At 45.1% G+C, this 9,566-nt stretch overlaps 1 long non-coding RNA gene across 1 annotated transcript in view; it reads right to left on the reverse strand.

The window, feature by feature from the left end:
- The window catches only part of LOC112568836, a 27,878-nt gene extending 18,576 nt beyond the window's left edge, over positions 1 to 9,302 (reverse strand). The window contains exon 1 of the long non-coding RNA XR_003100205.1: positions 8,968 to 9,302. This is a non-coding gene — a long non-coding RNA (uncharacterized LOC112568836). The remainder of the gene's footprint in view (positions 1 to 8,967) is intronic.
- Between the last annotated feature and the right edge of the window lie 264 nt (positions 9,303 to 9,566).

Here is a 9,566-nt window from a genome sequence, read left to right on the forward strand (position 1 = left end):
ACCACCACCACCAAAGAGAGGGACACACTCTCACCGGTCACCAAGTCAACACTCACTCCACTCCACCCTACACTCACACATCATGTTTCACTACTTCCTCACTCACTCTCTCACACACACACAACTCTGCACTCTCACTCACTCACACGTCTCACACTCAATCTCAGCTCACTCACCTCTCAAACACTCAACAACGACCACTCACACACTCACCCATCTCTCACCACATACACAGCTCTAACAGCCACCTCTCCACACTCACTCTAACATCACTCATAGACACTCACTCCATCACTCCCCTACACACTCTCACAGAGCCACGCACAACTCACACTCATCTCACAAGATGACCTCTCACACCCTCACATCACACAACTCCTCACTCCTACAGCGGTCCACTCTCCTCACTCTCAACATCATCACATCAACTCGTCCCACACTCCACATCACTCTACTGCTCTCACTCACTCACCACTCACTCACTCTCACTCTCCATCACATGCACACGTCACTCCAGCACACTCACATCAACGACACGACTCTCTCCAACCCTCACTCACACTGCACGTCACACACTCTACACAGTCACAGCCCAAGTACAGCCTCACTCACTCCACATGCAACTCAGCGTCACCCTCAATCACGTACGCCACCAACACGCGACTCTCACTCACTCCACTCACTAACCGTCAACCCACACGAGCCATCCAAAGCTCTCTACACTAGCACTCTAACACCTCCACATCACATCACACTGCCCTCTAACACGACTCACCACCACCACCAAAGAGAGGGATACACTCCTCCGCCCACTCACTCCACTCTTCACTCACCTCACTCACTCTCACTCTCACCCTTCAACTCTCTCTCACTCTCACTCAAACTCGCAACTCACACACTCTCGCACTCTCACTCTCACTCACACTCTCGCTCACTCTCACTCACACTCAACACTTATCATTCACACTCTCTCCTCACACTCACTCTCATCATCTCAACTCTTCATCACACTCAACACTCACTCACTCTCACTCAAAACTCTCACTCACTCTCTCACAAACATCTCACTCACTCACTCCTCACTCACTCTCACAACTCACTCACACTTTCACACCACTTCACTCACACTCACTCACAACTTCACTCACGTCACTCTCACTACACTCACTCACTCTCACACTCCCTCAACTCAACACCTCACTCTCAGACCACTCAACTCTTCTTCGACACTTCACTCACTCACTCTCACACTCACTCCAATATGAGTGACTTATTATATAGCGTCTGTCACACAACAACTCTCACTCAGTACGTACAGGCTTACGAAACTTGCAACAGCATAGCATCTCTCAATCAAGAACAGCGCTCCACACCGACACTCACTCCTCACACTTCTCACTCAATTCACATCTGCACACGAAACACTACTCTCCACTCACTCATCCTCGCACTCTCACTTCGCTCACTTAGCGACTGCACTACTCTTGAACTAACTGATTGACAGCAGGTCACTTCGTGCACTCTAAGCTAGCTCACACTCTATCTCTCTCACACTCACTCTAACTGACTCACCTCTCCGGCTCTTACACTCACTCTCGATACTCACTTCACTCACACTCACCTCTCACTCCTCACATAACTCTACTCACTCTACGTCCTTCACTCTAATCTGCACTCACTCACGCTCACTCTCTGCACACTCACTCTCACTTACTCACTCAACTCTCATCACGCACTCACTCTCACACTGCACTCACTCACACTCAACTCCACTCACTCACACTCAACATACTCCACTCACGTCACTCATCAACTCACACTCACACTCACACTCATCTCACTCAAACTCACACTCCTCACTCTCACACTCTGACTCATCACTCTCATCACTCTCACTCATCTTCACTCACTCTGCACTCTCACTCACTCGCACTCACCACTCTCACTCTCACTCAGCACTCTCTCACTACTCTCATCACACTCAACACTCTCACTCACACTTACTCTCTCACACTGACCGGAGGTGGTCAAAAGTTAAGGTCGTGAGCACGATCACACTAGCAAACACTCACACTTAAACTCTCACGCTCACTAGGTCAGCCTTCATCACTCATGGCGGATGTGATACACAGCTCTCTAGAGGAGACATTATGTTCATAGCACCTCACTACGAGTGCGAATCATGGCTATCTGCACACTCCAGCTGCGACTGTCATCACCTCACTACTCTCTCTCTAGCGCACGCGTGCTGCACTCTCCACTCACATATTCATTTTCACTCACTCTCAGCCTCATCTTTCGTCACTCGCTCAACTCTCATCATCACTCTGACACTCACACACTCATCTCACCCTACACTCACTCTAAACCACTCTCACTCAAGACTCAACACTCACAGCGTGAATAGTTGTGGAAGCCCGCAGCTGCAGATTGTGTTGAAGACCATAAACGCGTATACGCATTCCGTCGTATCACCAACTCACTTGGGCAGAAAGGATATTATTAGTTCTATATATATATAGGTGTGGGTCTCGCTGTGAGTCGGTGTGGTCTTCAACTTTTGTATCTGGAAGACTCGTGTCTAACATATAATATCATACACACATGGCAGATGACTCGTGGACAATCACAGCCTCATCACAGTGCTCCGCTCAGCTCTCACACTCTCACATAATTCACTGCGTCCACTCAACTTGCGACTCTCACTTACTCAGCCGGACACACATACTATCTCAACGCTCACATCATCTCACACCACTCTCACTGCTCACAAAATCACTCTCTCAAACACTCACTCTCACTCAGTTACTCAACTCTCACACTCCATCACTCACACTTCTCTCACTCACTCACACTCTTCACACTCACTCTCCTGCACTCCCACTTCACTCTCACTCACTCTCAACTCACTCTCACTCATCACCTCACTCACTCCTCTCACTCACACTCACTCACTCTCACACTCTCGCACTCACTCACATCTCACTCATTCTCCTCACTCTCAACTCCATCTCCCCACTCGCATCACACACTCTTCCTCCACTCATTGCACGTCTCACCACACTCAAACACTCACTCACACTACTCTCTCACTCAAGCTCAGCTCACTCTCACTCTCTCACACTCTCACTCACTACACTCACAAACTCTCACTCACACTCACTCACTCTCACTCCACTCATCATCTCACACTCTCGCACTACACTCACTCTCATCACACTCACTCACCTCACTCCTCACTCTTATCTCACTCGCAACTCACACACTCTCCTCACACTCTCACTCACTCTCACTCACACTGCACACACCTCACTCCACTCACTCTCTCACACTAATCACTCTCACTCACTCTCATCTCTCACACTCTCACTCCTCACCTCACACACCTCACTCACACTCACTTCCACTCACATCCATTCATTTCCTCTCATCCTCTCTCCACACACTCTCATCACTCACTCTCACTCCTCTCACCTCACTCACTCACACTCACACTCACACAACTCTCACACCACTAGCAACTCACTCCTACAGCTCACATCACACTCACTATCTCACACTCTCACTACAATCATCTCACACACTCACTCTCTCATTCACTCACTCACTCACCTCACACTCACTCACTCTCATCCTCACTCTCTCACAACACACTCCTCACTCACTTCTACTCATCTCTCTCACACCTCATCACTCTCACTTCTCTCCATCACTCCTCACTGTTCACTACCACTCACAACACACTTCACTCCTTCTCTCACACCACACTCACTGCACTCTCATCACTCACCACACACTCTCACTCACACTCATCTTCTCACACTCTCACTCACTCTCACTCTCACTCCAATAAATCACAACTCACACTCACTCACTCTCTCACCTCTCTCACTCACTTCACTCACTCTTCCCTACTACACTCATCACACTCACTCTCTCACACTACTCAGCCCATCTCTCAACTCACCCTCTTATTTATCATATCACTCATTACGAACTCACTCTCTCAAACCACTCACTCTCACTCTCATCACTCACACTCATTCACTCACTCTCACTTACTCTCTACATCACCACACTCTCCTCACTCAATTTCTCTCTACACTCACTCACTCTCTCCTCTCACTCACTGCTACACCATCACTCACACTCACTCCACTCTCTCACTCTTCCACACACCTCTCACTCACTCATCTCACTCACTCACACTCTCAATCATCACACTCACTCACTCCCTACTCTCACTCTCTCCACACTCACTCTCTAACTCACACTACGCTGCACTCACTCTCATCACTCTCATACACACACACTCTCACTCACTCACTCTCATCCCTCCACACTTACTCAGCGACTCAAACACTACTCACTCACTCTCACGTCTCCAATCAACTCGCACTCACTCTCCCTGTCACGTCAGACACTCTCACTCAACTCATCTCTCACACTTCTCTCACTGCACACTCGACGTCTCTCACATCACTCACTCTCACTCACTCACTCACACCTCACTCACTCACACCACTCTTCTACACACTTCTCACTCACTCTTACTCTAGCACTGTCTCTCACATACTCAACTCTCACACTCACACCTCTCACTCACTCTCTACCTCACACTCGATCGATCTCCTCTCTCACTCATCCACTCTCACACTACACACACTCTGATTCCTCATCTCTCTCATCACTCTCACACTCACTACTCTCACTCTCTCACTCACTCAGCTCATCTCAACTCACACACTCACCTCACTCACACTCTCACTCTCACACCTCTCACTCACTCTCTCTCACTCACATCATGGTGTCTTCTGATTGTATTTTTCCGCAGCTTGAGATCTGGCAGAGAACGAAACACAGCCTATAGAAGAGAATCCTGCGGAGAGATGGGTTGGCTAGGACACCCTAAGGAAACCAACACCAGTCACAAGACGAGTCGTGACTGGACCCGGGAAAGAGAAGCGAGGAAGGCCGAGAAACACCTGGAGACGGGACTCGCCGGACACAAGCTCACCGGATTTGGATGGTCAGCTGGTGAGGTAGCCCAGGACAGGAGGCGTTGGAGGGCGGATCGTCGATGGCCTATGCACCAGGAGGGCGACGGGCATAACTGACTGCTGAGATTACTGGTATTTGAGACTTAAGAAGGGGAAGGGAAGGCAGAGCGCAAAATCCAAGAATGTCATCGGAGCATGAAAGCAAGTGGAAGTGAATAATACATCTTCTGCAACCCCACAAAAACATTAAGACGCATGTGCATATATTCTCTCAAGATCTTCTTATCTGCTTATAATTACGGTATTTTATTTGTCATTAAAAGTGTTACTTGATTATTCATGGGGAGTCCACACAGTCTGAGACAAAGTCTGATGAAATTATTGAACACCAAAGAATAAACATCTTAAGAATGGTACTTAGTCAAGTGTGATAATGGTGTAGTTCATTGTTTTCTCTTTCAACCAAAGGAACTGCTGTTGAATAAATGCATCAACTATTATTTTGTTGTACAGATGGCCAGAAGATTGCCCAACATCTCTTAAAGAAGCTAAAGGCAAACAACACTCAACTTCAGATTGTTAGTAATTTGCTGAAAGATCAGGGTTCCAATGTTTCTTATGGCCCAGCTTTCAGATATCAACTGTAGGACCAGTGGCCAGTGTTAAAATTTTTGTGTTTTCCATTGTTGTACTGGTGATATTACTTTGTTATATATCAATGTGAATGACAGTGGCCTTCAGCCACTGATTTTTTTGTATACCTGTACTTCACCTGCAAATAAGAAAACTTTGAATTTTCTTGTAATGTTACGTGAATCATGAGATGAAGGGGGAAGGTTTTGAAACTGCAAATAAATTAAATGAGTTTCAGTTGCAAACTATAATTTGTTGTTATTGTTGTTGCTCTTTTCCCCTCTCTTACTCCTTTTCGTTGGGTTTGTCCAAATGAAACAAACCAATACTAGAGCCAAACTAACAGTGGTGTATGAGGAAAGAAAGAGGAGATAAAAAGAAAGACAAAAAGCAATAAAAATAAAGTTTGAAAATTTCATTGTCTTTGTTTGTGTTATTTGCGCTGTTCATCCTTCTCTCCTTTATATATTCTAGTTTTGTTTGTTTGTGGAAAATACATTCAGTCCTGACCATGACAGTATGTTCAGATAGAAGTCTTTCTGCTCTCTTTTCTCTCATCTCTCTCCTACCTCTCTCTGTTCTGTGTTCCCCATGTCCCTCTTTCTATCTCTCTGTCTCTCTTTTTCTCTCTTCCTCTCTCCATTCTTTGTTCCCTATATCTCTTTTTCTGTCGGTCTGTCTATTTTTCTCTCTGCCTCTCTTTTTATCTATATCCTCTATTCCTCTCCCCACCTCTCTCTCCGTTTCGTCATTTCCCGTGGAGAAGGGAAGTTACCGTGCTTTTGGTGTGAGTCTGGGTAGAGAATCGTGACTAATTACTCAGTGCTGCATGTACCTTGCTGTCGCAGTTTCACGTAAGAGCATATTTTCCTGTCGAGTTTTATTCAAGCATTAAAAGCCGGCGTCAAGATTGGGGCCCCAGTGAGTTGGAGACATCCCAGAATAGCCGGTAAGAGGCAGGAGGACGGGCTAAAAGAAAAAAAGAATCAGGCTTCTGCCTCTAGGATAAATTCTTTCACGATTGGCTGGAAGACTGAGTTAAGAGGTAATATACTGTATGTAAATTATCGAACGTTTCAAACTTCCTTACGTTACATTGATCATAATCCTCTGGTCACATTGCAGACTGGAGAATAGATTATATGAGACAGAGAGAGAGAGAGAGAAAAAAGCATGGGTAGATAAATATATACATAGAGAGATTCCTTGATGGAAATTACTGATAAATAAAAAATGAAAATTCACTTCAACTTATTTTCTACGTTTTCTTGTGATAAGAGATGAAGGTAATATTGATGACAGTGATGATGATAATAATGACGACAGTGGTGATGATGGTACAGATTTGTGTATAAACATTTTTGGTTGCAGGCAAATTTCTCTGCGAACTTATATCAACATTCTATCCCTGTCCTACACAAGAAAGTGTTGGTTATCACCTGTGACATTTATGTTTTATTAACTGCCGGCAACAGCAGCCACAACACGGGGAAAAAACCTGCAGCAGGAGGCGGCTCTTCAGGTCCGCCGCGCAATTTGCCTCGGCATAATTGCCTACACTGAATTGCAGGCAGTTAATAACGAAGCCTCTTGGTTTAGTTAAGAACAAACATCTGAAGTAGAGGACAGCCATCACTCAGTATCGCCCCAAACTGCCGCTGGTAGAGCTGCAAAGTCTATTTTCGTAGTCCTGTATAGGCATAGTATGGAGATTAAGTTCTTCGAGAAGAAGCGATTCAGAAAGTAAGCCAGGGTGATGGTGTTTGGAAGTAAAAGCTAAGCGAAACTGTCCAAACGAGCTGAGATGGGGGCCAACATTATTGCTGTTTTGCTTAAAGCAGGCCCCGCTTTCATCGAATAACTAAATCATTATTAAGATAGCGATGGAACTTTGAAAAAAAAGTTGTTGACTTCATTATCTCTTACGTGCTATTTCCATAATGTGTCATCTTGCTTCCTGCTCCCAGGATTTCTCAATTTTGTCGCTATTCTCCTGCTTGCTGTGGGGTCCCCCACCACCGAGCTCTTCTTAAACAAGTATTTGGGGTCCTAATGGCCCACGTTTCTTCCAGATATTCTAGAGGTTTGCAGTTCTGGCTACTGCATTTCACGATAAAAACTATATGTTCAGTATTGCAAGCGCAATGTGAAATCTTGTTGTACAAGGTTGATATTATTTATGTGTTTGGTGTTCTTGGCAGTCTTTTAGAAAATTGCATAAGAACTGCGGCAAAGAGGATTATGTGTTATATGAATCCCATTATTATTATTATTTTTTAAAATTATTTATATTAACATTAGTAATAGTAAGTAGATTTCCTCTGGTAGAATTTATTTTTAGGCATTAGCAGTGTTGTCCATAGGAATGGGAATCCCATGGGAATCCCATGGGAAACGTCCCCATAGGATGGGATGGGATGGGACAGCACACATTTGTATTTCCCATGGTAGTCGATACTTGATATTGCAAAATAAATTTACTGTTATTTCATTCATCAAGGATTTAAATCTTTCCTCTGAATCATCTATTGTATGTGAAGTAGCAGGAATTATAGAGCAAAAGCCGAAAAGTGGTTTTCAGTGTTGTCCATAGGATTGTTAATACCATGGGAATCCCATGGGAAACATCCCGTGGGATGGGACGGGATGGACAGGCATAAATTGCCATGGGACGGGATGGGACGGGATAGAAAAATATGTCCCATGGACAACCCTGGGCATTAGGATTGGAATTAAATGCCAAAAACTAATCTAGCAGAAAAATTGTGGGACACATGAAAGAAAACAATCTGTCAGATTTGTCTGTCAATACAATTTTCAGGACACCCTGAAGTTTTTCCAAACTTTAATTGACCTTAAAAAAAGCGTGAATCTTTATCAGCAGCGGCATACAAATTCAAAAGTAAAAACTGTCCGCGCTAAACGCGAGCGAAATAATAAAAATAACTGGGGAGGACATCTCTGGAATATTTGATACAATTATCCAAATTTTGCTTTGACTTCAGGGGACATGACCACAAACGTGTTCAGACAAACCACTGTGAGTGCAGTGTCCACGTGACAATACACGCGAGGTTTTCTTTTCATCTTTCACCAAGTCTCGCGAGAACTCTAGATAAAGGACAGTCGTGATGTCACAGACATCAAAGAGTGTGCACTGCTTTCTAACTTTGATGACAGTTATGTTTTTATCTCTGTTTTACAATGTTAGTTCATTTATTACGAATAAAAATACAAAACTGGGTGAGCATTTCATATATAGAAACCTTTATAGCCACGGTCCCTTTCGCGCACCTTTCAGGACGCCTGCTTCCCATGTATATAGCGCCGATACCTGCCTTGTGCCAACAGTGGCACCCATGTACTACGGTCAGCACCGCCTGGCACGTCCGCCACAGCCTGCTGCTGACAGACGACTGACCAGGACACGCTGAACTCCGAGGTTGACAACAACATTTCGCTGGGGCTGAAATAATAGCCAGCGCCGACACCATCGGACACTTTCATCTCCAAGCTTTGCTCCACAAGAAACATGCGCACAAGGATAGAAGAGGCAACGGACAGCCAACAGCCACACAAGTACGTTAGAAACAGCGCTGAGCAGACGACTGGTGACGTCAAACACAACAAACGTCAGCTGATCTTTATCTGCCCTATCCCTCTACAGCAGGATAAAAAATAGCCTGCGACACTGAAGGGGACTGCACTCTCTTGTTCTTCGATCTAAGTCTCCTCTTGATCTGTGTTTTTGTTGTGTATTTACACTCATTTGTGTTGCTCTGTCTTTGTCTGCACCATACCGTGTCCACCTACACACAACTTCCTATCAACTGCCTCCTTCTTACATCCCGCCATAATGATTTCTTCATTCAGTTCGCTGGTGAAAAAAAATCACACAGTCGATGCAGTGTGCTTTATCGTGTAGTCACATAT

This window comes from Pomacea canaliculata, linkage group LG7, assembly GCF_003073045.1.
Source record: "Pomacea canaliculata isolate SZHN2017 linkage group LG7, ASM307304v1, whole genome shotgun sequence".
In the NCBI taxonomy this organism is placed as follows: domain Eukaryota; kingdom Metazoa; phylum Mollusca; class Gastropoda; order Architaenioglossa; family Ampullariidae; genus Pomacea; species Pomacea canaliculata.